The sequence below is a fragment of the Galleria mellonella genome, unplaced genomic scaffold, assembly GCF_026898425.1.
Source record: "Galleria mellonella isolate WM207_F2 unplaced genomic scaffold, CSIRO_AGI_GalMel_v1 utg117, whole genome shotgun sequence".
NCBI classification, from domain to species: domain Eukaryota; kingdom Metazoa; phylum Arthropoda; class Insecta; order Lepidoptera; family Pyralidae; genus Galleria; species Galleria mellonella.
This window is the reverse complement of record NW_026441980.1, coordinates 8,394,525-8,416,490: the sequence shown is the minus strand read 5'-3', so window position 1 is coordinate 8,416,490 and position 21,966 is coordinate 8,394,525. Positions and strand designations below refer to the sequence as shown.

Here is a 21,966-nt window from a genome sequence, read left to right as displayed (position 1 = left end):
ATAAAGTGCAAATGTTAATACAAACATAATTTCATTTTTATGTTTTTCCTATTTCTCTTATTTGAGTATTTCATAATTTAAGTTATGACGGTTGCATAATGTATATACACTGAATTTATAGTAATCTCTTTTCAAGAACAATGAATATATATTGTAAGGAAGACTATTGAATGTTAAAAAGGCATACAGAACAATTGTGTAGTTCATGGAACTATTATATTATTTTTATGACAATTTTATACAGACGTTGAGGTGTTATCTGTATTGCGTATCTGGTTCATTGCTTCACGTGCAGCTACGAGTATATTGCTATTTGGTTATATAGCATATTAGGTATACTTTTATCAAACTGATGGTCGTATAATAGCTATCGGTGTATACACTAGCGACCCGCTCCGGTTTCGTATGTTTAATAAGTAGATTTTTTTGAAAATATAATATAATGCATTTTACTCACTGATAATTTTGATTTTTACAGGTGAAAAGTTTTTAAAATATGTTTAATATTTTTGAGTTTATAATCAGGAAAGTTTCAATTTTTTGTTTTTTATAACAAACAAAAATTGATACATTTCCTTTTTAAAATATTTATTATGATGAAATCTACTTGTAATGAATTTAGTCAGTACTTTGAAAGTATTGTATAGTAAAAACCATCTATATATCAAAATAATTTATATATTATTAGATATATATTTTGTCTAATTTTTAATTAATTTAATGAAATTATTCAGTAAATTTTATTAAGCATTTTATGGTTTCGAAAGAACTATATAAACTTTAAAAAAATATGGTATAATGTCAGATAAGTTGACAATCCAACTCATAGAAAATAGTAGCCGTCGCTACTAGCTAATATGTTTACTATTAGTTAATAAACTAATTTTAAAAGTAATTAAGTTTTTATAAATAAGTTACCTTATTTATAAAAACGTCAAACTTCTCATAAACTTACTTTAGTTATTGTACTATTTTATCCTTATCTTTTGTATTAAATTATCAATTTATTGTAATAGACAGTAACAAAACACTAAAAGTTAAAATAAGTAAATAGAACGTTTTGGTTTATATGAATAAGGTAGTTAAACACGTTTTCGAAAAGTGCTTTATTAAATTGCTCTATTATATATAAAGTTGTAATAACTATATAAAAGGTATCTTTGGAAATATCAGTCATGACTTTTGTTATAGTATCAAATTTATAAGCAAGTACATGAAATTCTAAAATAAAAAATAGCATAAGACAGCACTATTATATAATAGTGCTGTCTTATCCTATTTTTTATGCCTACCTACTAATCTTAAATCTATGTACAGTATATATTTGAATCATTCATATCAGTGTATAATTGAAAAACTTTAATGATAGAAAACAAAATGTGAAACGAGTATTTGACAAAAAGGAAACTTTCGAATTCGATTAAAACTCAATTGTGTTCTAGTGTAGAATGTGAATGTGAAAAATTTTAGTGTAACAGACTGCGACATCTCGGTTCTAATTTATTACGGAAGATATGTCTGGTAAATTATATATAGTGTATAAATTTTGACAATGTTTATATATTTGTAAACGTTTATGTATTAACCACTGTTATTAAAATATTATACACAGCAAGCCACGTGTATACATACATAAATATTGTGCTTTAAAAAACCATAGAAGTTATTTATATTAATAACAATAGCAGGTATTTACTGTTATAATAAACTTTTTACCATACCCTCAGAAAGTGAGTTACGAGTATATAGATTATAAGAGATAGGACGAGAGCTTGGCTATTATTGTTCATGGAAAGTATAAATGAATTAAAATTAATTATTTTCCTGTTTTGTTTTTCTTTTATTTAATTATATGAGTAAACATATTTTATAAGCTAAAAGTAATGTAATAATTCTTTATAACATCATAAAATATTATAATAAGCGTAAATGAAAATTAAAGAGATTTATTTATTAGGTACATAAAAAATGAATTCGGCTGTATATTAATTTAAATAAGTAGGCATTTTCTGACTGTTCATTATATATATTATTACATCAAAATAGGTACGCTTGGTGACTATCGGAGAACAAAATGCCTATATAGAATAATAAATTAATACTTTCTATGTTCCTAGAGCGTTTTGTTTCTTGTTTGGAATAGATACATCATTGCCTTTATTTGCACTCTTTATTTTTTAGATATAGCAATAATATATAAGCACCTTTTTCAGCAAGAATCTCTTTTACTTATTTTAGTATATAAAGAACTTATATACTCGAATCAAATAAGCCAATATATATTTTAGCATTTTTATACAGTTATTGGAACTTCATTAATGTTTAGGGTCAAACAATAATACGTAGCTGTTGGGATTTCCTTATTCGACCTATCGTCGTTGGAGACGACATAAATCTGAGTTAAAAGTTAATTTTGTCAATCCGGATAATTCCTCAAGGTTTAATCAGACTAAGTTGGGTGTAATTAATGTTCACTAAGGCCACACAATCTAGGAAAGCTTCGGCTTAGCCGCTACGGAAATCGGAGTTTGCAATGCTCTGGGCGGGCGCGCACCGTCCGGGCAGGCGAGGCGGAGAGGCGCTTGGGATACGAGCATCGTTCGCCGTCGTCGCCGAGCTCCCTGCCCCACGATCCGCGCGCCAGTGCCATGGGAACGGGCGACTGTGCGCAACGCGTTAACGGCCGATCGAGGCTCGACGATTTGCTGATTAAAATTTACGTCACTCGCCTGTCAAAAACTCAGCCAAACAAATAAGTTCGGACCTAATTAGCTAGACGCCCCTGGAGTTTTAATGAAATTGTTTTTCAGAAAGTCGCGGACGTGGAAGTGATTTTGTTTGTCGCTCTTTTTCAATGAGTCAGAAGAATTGGTAACTTTTACGAGCATTAAAAGTTTATGATATCAGCTTTATTCTTACATAAATGTACGTACTCCAATATTTATTAATAGAATATTAGAATGCATGTTTATGATCAATTACTATTATTCCTAATTTAATAATTTCTTAATTTATTGATATATTATTATGAATACATTGCTTAATTGATTATTATAATGTTTTTTGATATTAAACATCAATAATAATATTTAAAAAAATATTCTATTTGAAAATATACTGTTATTAGGCACCTATATATCTCTTGAAGATAATATTAGGGTAACATTTATGATAACTACTATAATTTTTTGATTTTCATTCATAATTGTATCATCCAAGATAATAGGATATTTATCTATTAGTACCTAACAATAGATAAAAAAATATGACGAATATTTGAATGATGAATGAACTTGCAATATATACAATGTCTCTTGTGATTATTTTAAGAAATAAATGTATAAACAAAACTAATAATAATAAAAAAAATATGCTACTACGAAGTATCTACCAAGAATTTGAGATAGGATTAAAATGTAGAACAGGGTTTTGCCATTTATGTTTTCCATTTTATTCCGGATATACCGTCGCACCTTTCCTAGCACGCTCCTTTATCCCAAAGATTATTCTAATCTTATTCTCGCGCTGTATTTATGAATATATTCAAATGCCTGTCTATCTACTTGCATCATTATTGACTAATATAACCTGTCAGTGGAACATAGTCAAGTATATATTTTAAACAAGTATTACAATTCTTTTAGGGTACTATATGAAAATAATCAAACGACTTTATAATTCTAGCAGGTTCATCACAGAATCCAAATATCTTAATATAAATAAAAACAATTGTTAATAATAAAATTGACTTTGTTGGTACTACTTGTTATGATAATGTTCCATTTTATTACACATAAAACAGCGGCATAAATAATGACAACATTAATAAGAAGCCAATACAAAACTAAGTTCTTTAAATAGCAAAAATTCAAAATCGCTTTGGAATAAGCGAAGATATAGTGTAATATACAAAAAACTTGTCCAAATAAGAAACTTTTTTTCTTTGAAATCTCTTAATAATGAATAAAAAACTGTCTCTATAAATTTATAAAAATAACTAGCTTTTACCCGCGACTTCTTTCACGTGACCATATTATATTTAATATGTATTATAGTAATAGTAGTAAAGATTATTTACTAGCAGCTGTAGAATCTGTGGCCTTGCGGATGGCAGTTAAAAATTATCCTATATTTTATTCCAGATTCTATCTATGTATGCTAAATTTTTGTTTATTAATCAGGATAACGGATTTACGAAATTTTATTAAAACTATTGAGCTTATTAAGCATGATTGAGTAATAAACACCTTTAAAATATGCATGCCAGTGACCTATTAAAGTCGAATATTTCCTTTGTGTTTATTTTTATCTAGTTAGTTTAAAGTCACACAATCAAGGTCTGTAGTTAAATTTTTAAATTATACATTTTACATACATCCGAAGTTGAAATACTATGTGTTTATCTAAATATATATTTAAATCTGTATTTATGTTACTGTATTTCATTTGAATTATTCACTTGTCATTGTATATTTTTATTTATGGTGCAATAAAGAATTAAATAAATAAATAAATAAATAAATATTTTATATCTTGCGGTTTTGTCAGGGTGAAATAAGACGTATCTATTCTTTGTCTTAAGACATTTCTTATCTACGTATCATAGTTTACATAAGTGCGTCCAACTATTTAAATACGATTTAATAATAAACACCAAAACATATTTACAAAATTTCTTACTATAATACAGGTAATAATAAGATTCATTTTATAAAATTACTAGCTAACTCGGTAAACATTGTTTTCCATCTCACCACCACGTACTGCGTAAATTTTTTTTCTTACTGGGATAAAAATTATTCTATCTCTTGAGTTGTAGACTTTCGAAGTTCAATGCAAACACAGCATTTTTATATAATATATCAAGATAAATTTAACAAAAACTAACTGCTAGAGACTGGTCTATTTCTCTTTATAAAAACGTTGAAGAATAGCCCACTATTACCACGCTAGCGAGGTGGACTGTATATTATTTTGAGTTTTTCTTCTACCTGTTATGTTGTTCTCGAGTCCCCTTTATTTATTTTTACTCTGTTTTCACATGCATAATGTAATATATAGACGACATATATATTGTTATTTCACCTTAGCGTAGGTAACGTAAACTTTTTATTATAAACGATTTTTATTAAATTCCATAATAAATATCTTTTTTTTATACAACTTAGAATGGCAAACAAGCTGACGGCCCACCTGATGGAAAGTGGTAACCGTCGCCTATAGACATGAGCAGTACCATGGACGTAACAGAGTATACTGTTTCGCCCATGATACCCCCCATGCGTTGCCATTCCTAAGGACTCAGGTGTTATTCCTCTGTATCCTGTAAATTCACGCCATATCCTACCCTTAAAACTGAAACACAGCCATGTAAATACAACTGCTTCACGGTTAAAACACAAATGGGACAAAGGTACCCAAGCAATCGACTTTTGTACAAAGTCTCTCTGATGACTCAATCTGATATTGCATTTTGTGATAAAATCCCTGTTCTTCATTGATTATGTTAACATTTATAGAATTTTAACTATATCTATATATGAAACGCAATAAATATTATATTCCTTCATATTATAATTTATATGGACTAGAAGAATATAAATTAATTTGGATATTGTCTCATGGAATTTTAGATACGCTTAGACAAAAAGAAATACATATAAAAGTAATATAAAAAAATATTTCTTATTTAATCGGCTTATTCGCAGATCTCTTCAATTATGTAATAAGCAATTATATTTTGTTACATCTATGTAGGTACGTAGTAAACAATTAAAATAATCCTTCCCTTTATTGATGTAAAAGATTTAGCTGATTTTTATTTATTATATAGATATTTTAAATTTAATTAAATATATCACATATATTTGTCTGCAATGTCATTATTAAATTATTTTACAATAATAATATAATTAATTACAAACGCAATATATAAATAGGTATTATAGTAAATCCAAAACTTATATCTAAATTTTAACTATAAATCATTATCATCATATTAGCCGTTAACTGTCCAGTGCTGAACATAGGCCTCCTCTATAAGGGGGGATTTGTCAGTAGTTGCCACGCTTGGTAGGTGGGTTGGAAACCGTAGTTAAGGGTTTGGTGTAGTTTTAAGAGGGACGTTGCTGTCCATCCCTCGACATTTAAGTCCCTTAGTTGCCTCTTACCTTATCCAGAAAGGAAGGGGTGATCCATTCTATGCTGGGACTGCACAGTAATTAATTACGAATAGTTTAATTTAATGAAAATGATTTCATAAATATTTGTGTATACATAGTATATAGTTGCTGTCATAAATGCGACTACAGGAAGGCGAAAGATGGGTAAGAACGTCCCTCTTAAACATCTCCAAAGCCTAACTGCTGTTGCCAATCCACCTGTCAAGCTTGGCAACTGGCGAAACTCACCAAGGGGAGGCTTATGTTCTATAGTGGTTACAGGATAATGATACATAGTATATGTACAATGTAATGATACGCTAACACGATTCTATGAAGGTTTATAGAGCACGAAAATAACTGATTTCTATAAAAACACATTTGCTGAGAATTAAAATATAAAAAAAATGCAAATTGAGTAATAATAAATCATACTTTAGGTTTTTACTTAAAACATTTAAAATTTTTTCTGTTGTTGTATTGTTTTCAAAAACAAATATGTACTTTAAAATGTTATGTTATAAATGTCAAATTGTATGGTTTGTGAAGGGTCAGCCTTCCATCTATCCTTTCTATCTATTTATTCTATCCTTTCTATTTCTTATCATAGCACCACAGAGGCATCATTATCCGAGCCTGTTTATATAGAAAGTCGTTATTTTTTCTTCAGTCCAATTACACCTTGACCTCTTTTCTTTTTCATAGAGCTCACTAAAAGATTTTGTTTTATTTCTGTCATATTATTATTAATAAATATCAATAGCAAATCATTATTTCTATTACCAGTAATAATAACAATCATGAGAGTATTCGAGACTATGTAAATTTACAGATGTAAATAGTAACAGCTATGTATATATGCAACTACATATAATAGAAGTGTGACTTAATAAGAGCGATAGAAGTCAAAATTATATTTTTTTAATTTTTGTATAGCACAAAATAATATAATTTATTACCTACAGTAATGTAAGATTTACAAGCTCTAGTTATTAGAATAAAAGCAACTATATATGTACATAAAAAAGTCTCCAGGAAAGTGAGAAAGTAAATAACATTATAAACAAATAAATAAATCGTGTATCTTGTAAGTTTTAGTTGAGATGTATAGAAATAAGTATAATATTTGGAAAAGCTAAATCCAGTCAAACATGAGCCAAATTTATAGCATGCAAATGAATGAAAATTTGTTTAATAAAATATGTATTATATGTATGTATTGATATCCAATATTTTCGAATTTTGGAGTTCATTCGAAATTTTTCTGAGTTGCTTTTTAAATAGGAAAGTAGATAGCTGGCTGGGACAGAGTATATGTCAAAAGTCATACTGGCACCGAGACTTTCTCCCCTATCGACGTGATCCATCACATTCAATCATATCCTACTTATCCTAGCGCCATATTTGCCTTTCAGCGGCGCTCGATGGGTCGTTGAGATACGAAGACATTCTGATATTTTTTTTTTACAATTTTCTTTAAAAATTATGAACAAAAAATATATTATTGATGACAAAATAGTACTATAAAAATGAACGAAAACGTTTCACAGTTATATTGAACTACCAACATAAAGATCATATATTTCGCAAGTATATATATATATACTTGCGAAATATATGATCTATATATCTAGTTATATTGAAAATGGTTATTTGTTTACGAATATTTTTGTTACATTATTATGATTAATTTATTTTACATGTATACTCGTACCTATAAGGTACGAGTATCTTACTTAGAGTCACTAGATAGGCATTAGTTTTATAATATCTTATCATTTATTATCAGTCGACCCATTGCTGGATATAGACAATGCCTTCTACCTTTTGCCTCCATTTTCTTCCCATTGTCTTGCGGAGATCGTCATTACATCTAGAGGCAAATCGGCCCACAGGGCATCATCATTCCACAGATGTAACAGGACCACTGCTGTATCAGCTTGCAGATTTTGAGGACTATGTCGATTTCTCTGTTTGATGTGACTATTTCGAATCTTATTCCTCAAAGAAATACCTAGCATAGCTCTCTCCATCACTCGCTGTATGAGTTTTAGTTTGTGGATCAATCTAGCGCTCATTCTCTATGTTTCCATACCGTAGACTAAAATGGTAAGAACGCACGTGTTAAAGACTTTAGAGATAAACTTGAGATAAGGATATGACGAACCTTCTTGAAAGTTACCTAGCCTAATTGGATACGTCTATTGATCTTCCCTGAGAGGCATTTTCGATGGTCCTACCGGTTTAGGAGTAATAAAATCATTGTATATGGCTTTTGTCTTGCTCAAATTCAGCTCCAGTTGCACGCATCTAGAAACAATTATCATCTTGTTAAGTTGTCCAGTGACTCTGCTATTATGACTATATAGTTTGTGCATCGACGATGAAAACATACTCACAGTTGATATTAATGTTCCACTTTTTCTAGTTTAATGTCTTGAAAACGTCATACAAAGCAGCAGTAAACAGTTTCGGAGAAATTACGTCTCTCTCTTTCTGTAGTCAGACAAACTTCGAGTACTGGCTCTGGACGCGCACAGTCATTGTAGCGCCGTCATAAATTATATCTTAACTTATTGGTAATTGTGTAAAGAATACTTATTGCTGGAAATATTACCAGATATTACACAGCTTCATCTAGTCTCAAACTGAGTAGAACTTCAACCATGTATACTAAACTATAGATAGAAATAATTATATATAAAACATCTAGCATAATACAAACAATGATACTAATGAATACAAATGTTTGTATTGTGCGGTAATTGCACCGCGGCCATCAGAAGATAAGATGCCTTTTAAACGTTGCAATCCCTAAAGACTAAGGTGGCTGTTATATGTCAATCAATAGATTGTACCGTGTGTATTGAACGATAAAATAGAAATGGTTCTTGTGAAAAAAAAATTTTAAGCACTTACATTTTAATTGTTTTTAAGATACTGCCGTCCAACCCCGAAAGCAGTTTCAGTAAAAAAAAATTACCAAGAAATTTTACTATTATTATTTATATTTTTTTACCATAATTTAATTCTATATACCAACTTAATTTTGATATTATTAAACAAAAATATATTACTTAGTTTATTATTGATTTTAAGTAGTCTTATACAATAATGGTTATAATAACTTAACCACTTTCGCTTTCACTTTGTTTTCAATGCATTTGGAACATTAACTGAAGGTAGTAAAAATTTGTCTGATGATGTAAACATATTGTTTCATTATAATATGTAAATCTCATGTAATTTTGCATATAAAGTTACTCGAAACGATGCTATAAACTTACTCTCTTATACTTTATTTTAAAATTTGCTCATATTACTAACTGCTATTTTAAAAAACTAGCTATTATAATAATAAGAAATCCCCGTGTTCTGTGCACAATTTCAAGTTTCATTGTACGTTCTTATTTAGTTGTATGTTTATATCTCTGTCAATTTGTTCTTTCATTTTACTACAAAATTTCAATCGACTATTAACCGTAAAATTTTCCAGTATAATCCTAATTCGCCAATTGTAAATGATTAAAATTTATAATTCGTGCAAATGTACTTTATTTTGAAGCGATTTCAATTATTATTTTTAATATCGAAAGAGTTTACTTCCGTGTTAGTCCTGTACTAATTTTGTCACGACTGATATTGCTACTTCTTTGTGAATTGAATCTTAAATTCTTTTACTGTATATTTTATAAAAAGAATTAAATAGTAGATCATTTGGAGCAAACTCGAAGCAATTATTGTCGAATCTTTGACAATTCAGTGAACGATATTTTATAATTAAACCAGTGACTTAATAGGAAATTTCTTAAATTATCTAGATATAATTTGAGACATTTTACAGCTTTTTTTAAGTGTTATTTCTTCCTGCTCTCACACATGATAGATTAATATCGTCATTATTTCGATTATAATATCATCGTTAATAGAATACTAGAAAATAGGTTTTTTACTAAACCTAACATATAATATGTATATGATTTAAATAAATGAGTTCTATGGTACTGCTCATGTCTTTAGGCGACGGTTACCACTTTCCATCAGGTGGGCCGTCAGCTTGTTTGCTATTCTAAGTTGTATAAAAAAAGTATTATTACTTATGTGAGATCTGAAGTTAGAAGTTAGTCAATTTAATATAAACGACCTTTTTGAAACTAATTCAGCATCATATTAACAATATGTATTTTTAACTCAGAATATACGTAACCTGGTTTCTTCTAATACGATATGGACCAGTATGAGAATTATCTAAAACTATGGTAATATCACTAATGACCCTCTTCCTTTCTCGTGGGTGTTGTAAGAGGCGACTAAGGGAATTTAATGGACGAAGAATGGGCAGCAACATTCCTCTTATAATATCATCAAAGCCTAACTACGGTTGCCAACCTGCCAGCCAAGCGTGGCAACTACTGGCAAAACCCCTTAATAGCAAAAGGCTTATGTTCAGCAGTAAACAGTTAACAGCTGATATGATGATGATGATGATAATGATGATGATAGTAATGATACTAGATAAGTAAAATCTTTCTATAATCTAAGATTTTTTCCGAAAAAAAGGATTTTAATCTTTTTAATAATAATGTAAAACAAACGCAAGATTTTTAATAATAAAACTCATCCAAATTGAATTATACTTAACGTAATATATTTGCACGTACCTCGCATAATATACAGACAAAAAATGAAGTTGAATTATAAACACCTCTTTGAAGTCGGTCGAATATAATATCAATGACTGATCAAATGAAAAATATTTACCAAATATTTGTTTTCTCAGCGCGAAATGCAATTTATAAATATTACATATACAATGTGCATGAGATACATTTTATATGAGGCATGTAGAATAAATGCTAGCACATCATCTCGTTACAAAATATGGGACACGACGCGGGGCGCTCAGCAAAATGTGTCCCATTGCTCTTTGTGTCGCCTTCTTTTGTTCGATGATCTACCCACATACCAGGCAAGGTGTACCTTCTATGGATGTTAAAAATTTATATTTTCTTTATTGCTGAACATTTTTAAGTAACTATTAGTTATTACTATGTTTGCAGTTTTATTTTTATATGTCGCTAACTCAATTCTATCAACATTTTGTTGGGTGTAATTCAAATTCATAATACACACTATCTGTACTTTGGTATTCGATTTTTTCTCCTTACCTCATAAGTGATCTAATATTAAAAGTATATAGATAAGGAGTTTATAATTTTACTTTAATATTATCGATTGTATTTCTTCTATGAAAAGAGAATACGACAAGGAACATATTATAATGATAGCGTATCTAATAAATATAAATCAATTATGATCTCAATAAAAAAAAAAATTAAATAACTATAAAATATAATGAAACATACAAACAAGATTTTTAAATGTTGGTCAAAAATATTACCCTGTGCTCAACGTAAGTCTATTACGGATAAAGAATGTAAAAAATCAATATTATTTTGCTTAATATACCATTAATATTAGCACGATTACGATATACGATTATATTTTTTACATATTTGTATATAATTTATATAATTTAAACCATTAATATTATATAGTATAAAATGTCTCGTAGGTGTAGATATATCTACAAATTTAGAATAAGTACTTATTTTGTAAGTATTTAGATATATATATATATATATATTGAATATTTAGAATAGAATTCGTTTTAATATTTCTAAGTACCTACTCTAAAGTATTGAAACAAATTCTTTTTACCAGAATAGAGTATTTGTCTCATTTTTAACAGTCCTAGTAATAATACAGTAAATACTCCACTAATGTAATGAAATGAAAAATAAAATCAGTTGGTCTTTTAACACAATTAGATATCAAGTACATAGAAACTTATTAAATTAAAGAAAATTGAACTTTTTGACAATACAAGGACTACAAAGATTGTTGTGGGCAACAATAAATTTAATCAAAATATCTAAAAGTGACAGGGATCAAGAACAAAACACTGAGGTTATTAAATAAGAGGTCGCCCGTAGCTTTAGCTGGGCGTATTTTTACTTTTGCCATCCCTCGGGGGTGTCTAGCAATTTACCGGGACACAAATGTGTACATACAGAACCAAATAATGTCATGCTCATAAAACAATAGAAATAGAGAACGTACTTCTTATACGCAAATAAACAATTAATCGAAGTGTTTATTAATATGTAGTAGTATATAGTAAGTAGTACTTTATTTGTAAAAAGGAAACTATAAAAATAATATCATTATAACGGTTTTTTTTTAGAAAATATGATTATACAGCGAACAAAAACCTTTACTTTTAATGTAACTTGTTAAAATATAAAATTAAGCTGTTCATGATTTGCTTAATAATTCTGAAAAATGAACATTATCTTTTAAATTGATTTAATGTCTCCTAGATTATCAATGTGAATTTTATTCTTTTTTCAGAGTTTTATTAAACACTGTTTAGATTAACAGTGTTTTAATTTTTTTTTTTTTGTAGTAAGACCGAATACATTTACAAAAGAGAAGGAAAACAAATTAAAAGCCCATATTTAACTGTTTGACCAGGATAGTATAACACAAAACTGCTTTTTGTACCACATTGGTCAATAACGTTTATCATAATATGAATACTATATTTAAGAGAAAAGTATTATAAATACAAATTATTCATCAATTGATTAAAGGCTACATTTAGAGTCACTGAATTCTTCCAAAAGAAAAAATATTAAAACCAGTTAATTAGTAGGTTTTGAATCAAAATGACCTGTTTTGAAATTGAAGTCGGTGTTTTTTTTTTTGTGAAACCAAATGTTATTTTTTTTATTTGGTTATTACGTTACTCCATCAATTATATTTTCTATTATTCCTGTCTACAGTTGACTGGTAAACGACATCATATGGTGTTTGTTTTTACTATATTTAGGTATAAGTAATTCCAATAAATAAATGTCTAAATAATTTAATATATCGACGTTATTTCTCTCACTATACTATATTTAGACACTTATATTTCTATTGTAATAAATCAATTTTGTCGTATTATCAGCCTTTCTTTTCTTTTATGAGTTTATTCTTCCACCTTCTTGTTCATCAATCATTCCAGATACTTGTGTTTCCAGAAACTACACTCTATTGTAGTGTATCCAACTATTAATTGAATAATGAAAAATATAGTTATGATTTGGCGCTAGTCTTAAAAAAGTTATTATTTTCATTAATATAGCTTACAATACAATTTGAGTTGACATTGGAAATTAAAGAGGCTGAAGATAAACTTAATGTATTAATTTTTTCTAAGTCCTGAATTATTTTCCACCCAGAGATATTTTCGGGCCACAGGGATAAACGACCATATGACTCACTTGATGGTAAGTGACTACACAGCTGCTGCTGCTGGCCTTTTAAAAAGGAATATGCTATTTTCTTGTAGGTTTGGTGTATTGATTCCAAAAAAGTGATTGTGCGTGGAAGAAAGTGCTGTGAAAAACGCGCGGTGAAGGACCACAATTCATCCAGATGGTTGAATGAGTGGCGGTGGGATAAAACTTTAGGTTTTGGCAGGTTGTACGGTGGCGAAAATAAGCAACAGGAAACAATCCGAACAATTTCTCAGAGCACTCCCCATGATAAATTTGGTAAAAGAGGCACAAAGATGCAACATGTCTACTCAGTTTCAGTGGGTCGAATCAGAGGGCCTACCATGAAGTATTTTCCGAAATTTCGGGGACGAACGAAACAGAAATTTGATGTTAAAATTACATAATACATGTTGTTTAAAATTATTAAAAATGTTAAAATATCACTCCTTTGGACTATTAGAACAGGCTTTATGATGAACGAAATGTTAAGCTCCATTTACTGGGTCGATTTTGATACGAACAAAAACACGAAATTGAGCACGAAATTTCGGAATTTTATTTCATGGTAGACCATCAGACACTAAGGGGTTGATCGTCAATAATTCGAGCCGTTCGACTTTGTATGCGGTCCAGAATATATAGGTACAGAATATATAGGTAAGAACAGTGTTCCATATGTAGTCTAACTTGAGTTTTTTACAATTTTAAGTGGTATTCCGATGTGAAATACTGTCTGACTCTATTGAGTACTCCTAAATTTTTGGAAGACAACTTAGCCCTTTCCTCCAGATGATTGCAAAACTGGACGTCGCTAAATATATAAACGCCAAGGATCAGTAGACTCGTATTATTATTAAGGAAAGTACTTTGAAAATGAGGAGATACGATAAACAACGTCTTTTTGCGGTGAACGCGCAGACTTGTGTCGTCTTGTGGGTTGAATTGAACAAGATTTTGTTCGCCGTAGATCTAAACTTGATTAGGTGAAGTTTCGACTTCAGACAAGTCTATTATGCATGACCAGTATATAATGTGCCCCCCGTACTGTCATCCGCATAGCAATGAATATTACTTTTCTGTAACATATCATTGATATGCAGAAGCAACTGGATCGGGGATAGTACACAGCTGTGCCCCACACATGAATGCTGATGTCCCATCAGCATTCATGTGTTTTAAATCAGAGCATGCTCTGTCGACTACAACCTTAATGCTACGTTTTTTGAGAAAACTGGCGACCTAACTGCACAAACTTGCAGTTAACCTGCCACACCCGATCAAAGGCTTTCGCAATATACAGACTAATAACTAAGGTCTCTCTCTTATTCCAATTCTTATTAAAAAAAGAATAAATCGTTTATGATGTTGTAAAGTCGGCATTGTGATAACAGAAATTCTAAATAAGAAATTAATTATGAATTCAATAACTTTACTAGTGTCTGTAATATATCGTTTTGAAAAGGCAATTTCATTCTCGTGAATTATTCCTAATTTTTTTTTCTCAATATCTATAAAGTAAAAACATTTCTATTTTGATAAAAGGATATTCAAATTTTTTACATGGCATCGAGGTACATTGCAATGTTCTATGTTCTACAGATCTACCAATTAATAAGGGATTCTATTTTCTCGCCAACCCGTAATGAAGTTTTATTCGTTACATGTGGGCTTTAATTAGGACCTCGATAGTAAGGCTTAAGGCTTTTACAACGGTCCTTTGTTAGTTTTGTCTGTGTTAATCTTTTCAGAGATATATCTTTTCTTTTTTTTCTGTATTATGTGAATACAATGGAAACTATTAATTTGTAATTAAATAGCATATTGTACAGCAAAAATGTAGCCTCCTTTGTTGTGAGTATATGACAAATAAATGTGATTGTGTTCTTGCTATATTTCTCGCTTTTAAACAAAATTCTTTTTTACAAATACGGTTTACGTTTTAAGACATTTATTTCTCTAAAGATATATACACAAATCACCTAAATAAAAAATTTAAAACTATGAACATGCACTTAATATTTACTTAGTTAGCAAGCGTATTTATCAAACATCAACTAAAAATAAAAAATAATGTGAAACTACCTTCATTTTATAAAAATTATACAACGTAGTGAGACTCAACAGAATAGGTTTTTTAAAGTAAGGGCAATATCTACAAACTTCGGTTAACTGATTGTTAACTTCACTTATTGTACTATTACTTTATGTATTGTCTCATTCTGTATACGCCTAAATACGTAAACCACACGCACATACATATAGATTACGCATTCAAATATTATAGTTAAAAATTAAGTTAATATTAGAATTAAATATGTAAATAGCACACATATACTGCAATCAGACTACTTATTACTAAAATGTGATATTTTAATACTTTTTTTAACAGGTGAGTTTATATCTTTTATATCTACATACATACATACATATCTGTCACGCCTGTCTCCCATTAGGGTAGGTAGAAACAATGGAACACCAAATCTTTTATATCTCTAGGTAATTTATTATATAACTGTGCTCCCTCATAGACTATATTCTTTTTCCCATAAAAAGTTCTTGGATTATGTAAAATTAAATTATTTACTTAATATTTTTAGATAGTTATTTATTTTATTCGCTAATTTTTAAGTATTATAATTCCATGAAATATTAAATTTTCTAAACCGATTCAAAAATATATTCAATCTTGTTTAATTGAACTTTTGAAATTCTATAATATAATATGGTATTATATTCTATTATTGACTGCGCCGATAATTGTGATCCAAACCTGATGAATCATTTCATAAACAACGGTATTCGATTTATCATTAGTTCCCATAAATATGATTTTATTTATTTACAATCTCCGCAGATATGTGGCTAGTCCTAAGTAACTTTTAAATTACCTATTTATCAGTGTACAATTTACTTTTATCCTTTTCTCTATGTTCCTCTTTTCCAGGATTATTTAAAAAAATGTAATAATAAGTAAATAGTGTACGAGGGTAGATCGAAATATTCGCGGCCAAACACAAATACTTGAACTATTTTAATGTAACTGACCTCATTCTATTTGCTTACTCTTTGGTTGTCACATTGTAAAATTCTATCGCAATAGTATTATCTGTTTTTAATTGGACTGGATTTTGTGAGCCAAAGTGCAGCGTTTTTAAAGAATGGAGAAAATTGAACAATGTGCGGTCATTAAATACCTGTTTAAAAAAAAAACTAATTCCAAAAGAGATTCACGAAGATACATATGTCAACAACATTGGGGGAATTAGTTCCGTCGTATACGACTGTGAAAAATTGGGTTGTAAAATTTAAACGCGGACGAGAGAGTATTGTAGATGACCATCGCTCCGGCCGGCCTACGACGTCTACGACTGAAGAAAACATCGGGAAAATCTGTGATCTGATATTGGCAGATCGGAGATTAACCATCAGGGAGATTGCAGACACTATTGGCATCTCGTATGAATGAACACAAAACATCATAGTCAAAGAACTTGGATTTTCTAAAGTTTCTGTGCGGTGGGTACCCAGATTGCTTTCAGTTGAACAAAAACGAATACAGCTCACGGTATCTCGCGACTGTTTGGAAATGTTTGAGGCTGATCCACAAGATTTTTTGGCCAGATTTGTGACAATGGATGAAACCTGGGTATACCTCTACACCCCAGAGTTAAAACAGCAAACTAAGTAGTGGAAAAAAACCTAATGAACCAACTCCAAAAAAAAGCCAAAGCAATTTTGTCAGCTGGCAAGAAGATGGCCTCAGTTTTTTGGGATATTAAGGGTGTCATCATGGTGGACTACCTTGCAAAAGGTGAAACTATAAACTCGGCTTATTACTGCATCCTTTTACGTCGTTTGCGTGAAACAATCAAAGAGAAAAGGCCAGGATTACTCAGCAAGAAAGTGTTGTTCCGTCAGGATAATGCACGCGTTTACACGTCTGTTGAATCTATGGCTCAAATTTGCGATTGTGGCTTTGAATTACTGCCTATTCCCCTGATTTAGCACCTTCAGACTTTCAATTATTCCCAAACCTAAAAAAACACTTTGGAAGTCAAAAATGTTCATCAAATAAGGAGGTCAAAGCTGCGGTGGGTGACTTTTTTGAAGGCCTTAAAGAAACTTTTTTTATGACTGGCATATAGCTGTTGGAAACCAGATGGAAGAAGTGCATTGAGTTAAGTGGAGCTTACGTGAAAAAATAAAATGAGTTTTGTTTATATTTTATATTGTTTTCTCCGAGGCCGCGAACTTGTCCATCCATCCTCGTATATTACTAAATAGATCAGGAATAAATCAAATCTCTTTCTTAGCCCAGGTTCATCTATTATTGTGTATAGACCTCTTCACGACTTCGTCAATTGACTTTAATCTTCTCCATACGCATTCAGGTTCTGTTCACTGTTTCTAGTATGTCGGCAATCTAGCGCATAGGTTGTCGCCTGACTTTCCTCCAGTCGACTTTTGGTCTCTATTCTGCAATCTTATGGGGCTAATGTTTCTCATCCCGTGTGATTATATGACCAGTCCCTGTCTATTTCAGTCAGGAATAATTTAAATATAATTGTAAAATAAGTGACTCCTTTTCTATCAAGTGATTTATATAGATATAATATTTATTTATTTATTTATTCATTAGTACAAATATGTGTACATGGCGGACTTAATGCTAAAAGCATTCTCTCCCAGTCAACCATAAGGAAGTGTCAGAATACTCGAATAATATCCAGATAAGTTTTAAAAAATATTATTTTTTCAATTATTTAAGTTTATTTGTTTTAATTAATTAAAGTTATTATTTTAATTAGTTTCGACATGATACAAATCGAAATTATGATTATATTAGACAAAGGGACAAATATAGATATTCTGAACAACTACTTGAATAGCATTTATAATAGAAAATTTAATTCCTTAATATCCTTAACTATTCTTTAAATTTAAATTTAGTCCCTTAAATTTAATATAATATAGTAATATATATGAATAATCAAATGATTATATCGGTAGCTTAATAAAAAGGTTTAATTAATATAGAAATTTACATCCCATTTGTCTGTAAAAAGTGTATAATATAATACAGTTTTACAAAATAATAAACCGCAAAAGCATATCTTATTGCAATTCCATTAATTTTCAATATTACTGTGATTTCTTTCATAATGTAACACTTTTGCATTATAAAAAATATAAAAAAGTTAGTTTATTATTTAATTCTTAAATGTACATAGTTTTTGGAGTTCATGTCCTAAAAGATTAATATCTTCCTTTAAATTTAAGAAACCAACTACTGAACAGCATATTGTTTCATGGATAATTATTTATTACAGAGAAATTTATTTGTTCTTTTAGACCCTAAAAAATGTTATAATGTATCCAAGTGACACATAGCATAACCAATAAACGAGTATAATATTGAGATTTTTATCATTCAGCTATGCAGCAGAATATTAAAAAAGAAAATTTGAAAGATACGTTACCACTTGTATTATTCATAAGAAATGAAACGAAGATAACTTACCATATAATTTATACACAAGGGAATAATGTGCAAATAGGCGGCATGAAATCGCTATCAGCATTTCCACTGAGTGCCAGTTAATTCATTCGTGAAATAGGTAGAGTGACATCGTATTTTGTGCATATAAATACTATATGTATCTATATCTAGGTATTTAATCTAATAAATGGTCTGTAAGGTGATGAAAACTATGATTAAAATCTAAGAATTATTGATGATTTGTTCTATTAGTACTTTTACCTAACTGTCAAAGAAAGAAGGGAGGGAAGATTGTACGTATAACATATTTAGTTAGACGCATTTTAATGACTAAAGATTTAATACTAATTAAAAAATAATTTTTAGTTTCATCATAATTGTGGGAGTAAGATGACGACATCCTTACTATTTACTAACATTATTAACGTAGAAGTGTGCTTCTTTTATTTTTGTCAATGATATTAAATTAGACATATATAGAGTACCGATTTAATACAGAGAAGATCTAGGTTGTTTTTATTTCAATTATTTAAAATGTCTAATAATGTCGGATAAAGTCGCGGACTCCTTTAATAAAAAATATATAAATATATAAATACGGTATCAAAAATTTCTGAAATTGTTTAGTTTGATTTTTTTTTTATTTTATTATATCCACTCCTTAATGCTTCGTCTGACAGGATGTAATAACCGAAGCCAAAAAATTAATCATTCCTCTTTATTTGTCTACTAGTTATGTCTCACGACTTTATCCGCTAAACTCACTATATAATCTATGTCTAGCTGTGTCCAAAATTCCAAATTTGGAGTTGCTTAAGCGCAATTGAGGCACAAATATCCAAGTTTTCGCCTTCTTAAAACTAACAGGAAAAACAATTATTAGGACGTCCAAAACACTTTTTAAGTGCGGTCATTCCTGAATACCAAATTAAATTAAAATAAAAAATATTTTTATAGATAAAAAAGACAGTGTGTATAAATAAATCCATCTACAACTTCTCATAAATACAACACTCCCTCTCATTTCTACTCGTAATACACCTATATTATAAGGATTATTTATTCTTATACCTATATTAAGATAAATGGTTACATTGCAACTGCCCTTTAAAGTAAAAAAACACAACAATAACAAAAAACAACAATACTGGTAAATCTTCTTAAAGTGATTGCATATTTTAATATTTATTATGGTTAAAGATCTTCGAAGCAGCCTGAAACCCATTTCGCTCTCATACTACGTCATTGGAGTCTTCATTATTTATATTTTAGTATTATCTAAATATCTTATGATGACATTTTTAGAGATGGTACATCACTTTATTTGAAATTTTATTAAGTTTTCGATTTGGAAAGGAACTTGGATTGAGCTAAGTTCTCTACTAAATAGATCTGTACACAGTTAAAAAAATGGTAGTGAATTCGTGACGAGTTCGTTACGATGGATCATCGCAGACAAAATTTTATTTAAAAAATTTAGGCACCTACTTTCTTATAATTTAAATGTTCACAGTACATTTGTTTACATGTTTTTGGTGACATATTAATATTTTTTAAATATTGTAATAGGTAGATATATAGTACTATGTATTTTAAAATTTAATGTACACTTAAAACTGGATTACTTAGAACAGAGAAGAAGGTAATATTATTATTACCATCATGTCTTTTGTAAGTCACCTTGTAAAATAAAAATTGTTTCAAGAAGATGCTTTTATCAAGTCGCCTAAGGCGCAATGAGGGAAGCTATTTAAATTTATAAATCTAAGAAAAAATAACTCGCTGATGTACTTTCAAGCTCGAGACCAAATGTTATGATTAAGTTATGAAACAAAAAATTCACAAAGTTGTTTCCAACAATCTTACATAAATTATAATAATAAGAAAGATGATAAATAACCATTAACTCAGCACCGATGGGCCGGATGTTTGCCGCGGGTGAATATTCTCTATTTCGACGTGCCGAAACTGGTTACTTACTGAAATTTAATAATTTCTGTCTTCCGAATTTGAAAAGGATGGTTTATATTGAAGGATTAAATGTTCGTCTGTGTCAATATGATAAGCGCTGAGAAAGGCCTTGATTCTGACGCAAATGTTAAATGCAAACAAAGAACAAAGGCGTTGGCGAGATTGGTCAGATTTCATCGGTGGCAGTAGAAATTTACTGCGTTCGCTTCGATCTCATCCCGAAAGGCTGTAAGGTTTCAAATTGTTACTTTATCTAACTTTATGTCTGTCACATGATTGAACATAAATTCATTGAATCCAATTATGTGCCGGATCAGAATTCAATTTTTGATTTTATTCACATTTATTAAGTGTCGAATAGGAAAATCCTATAAAGAAATACGAGTATAAGGAGAATAATAGACGCCGATGTAAGGTGTAAATAGATATAGATAAGTGACAAGTGATTGATAAAATTACATTATGCATTGCTTTAGATGAAATCATAAAATCTGTATGAATGTTGAGTATTTCAAAGTGATTACATGTCGGTATAACTGAAAAAGTTTTCTCGTTGAAAATGGGTAGAAATATAAAAAAAATTTTTCCCCTTTCATGTAAACTGCGCAGCCAAGACGAAAAACAAGATCGATTTAAAGATTCAACATTATTTCATATTTCAATACTGCCATGTTCTTTGAAGAAAGTTGTTTAGTTTCATAAATTCTGTTGTTGTGTTTCGAATACTCGTATTTACTATTTCCATTACACTCTATATTGTACCTAATTTAAATCTGGAAAAAGCTACGACGTAAATATACTTACATATTTTGCTACGGATTTGATAGATTTGTTTCGCACCAGCTGGGGTAACTTAATCGATGTTAGTGTTGGCGACCTTATTTTAATTTCATCAAGTTTTTCTATTTAAAGGAGCATCTGTAAATTTTCTTTGAAATTATTCCTAGAAGAATTAAACAGGATCTTCTATATAAATGTATTTAAGCGAGAATTCGTGGTAAAT

General features: G+C 29.6%; 1 protein-coding gene across 1 annotated transcript in view; it reads left to right on the top strand.

Moving 5' to 3' along the window:
* The first annotated feature begins 2,552 nt into the window (after positions 1-2,552).
* LOC113511772 (uncharacterized) overlaps positions 2,553-21,966 on the top strand; it is a 56,448-nt gene continuing 37,034 nt past the window's right edge. The window contains exon 1 of the mRNA XM_052897504.1: positions 2,553-2,925. The gene's annotated coding sequence lies outside the window, so the exon portion shown is untranslated. The remainder of the gene's footprint in view (positions 2,926-21,966) is intronic.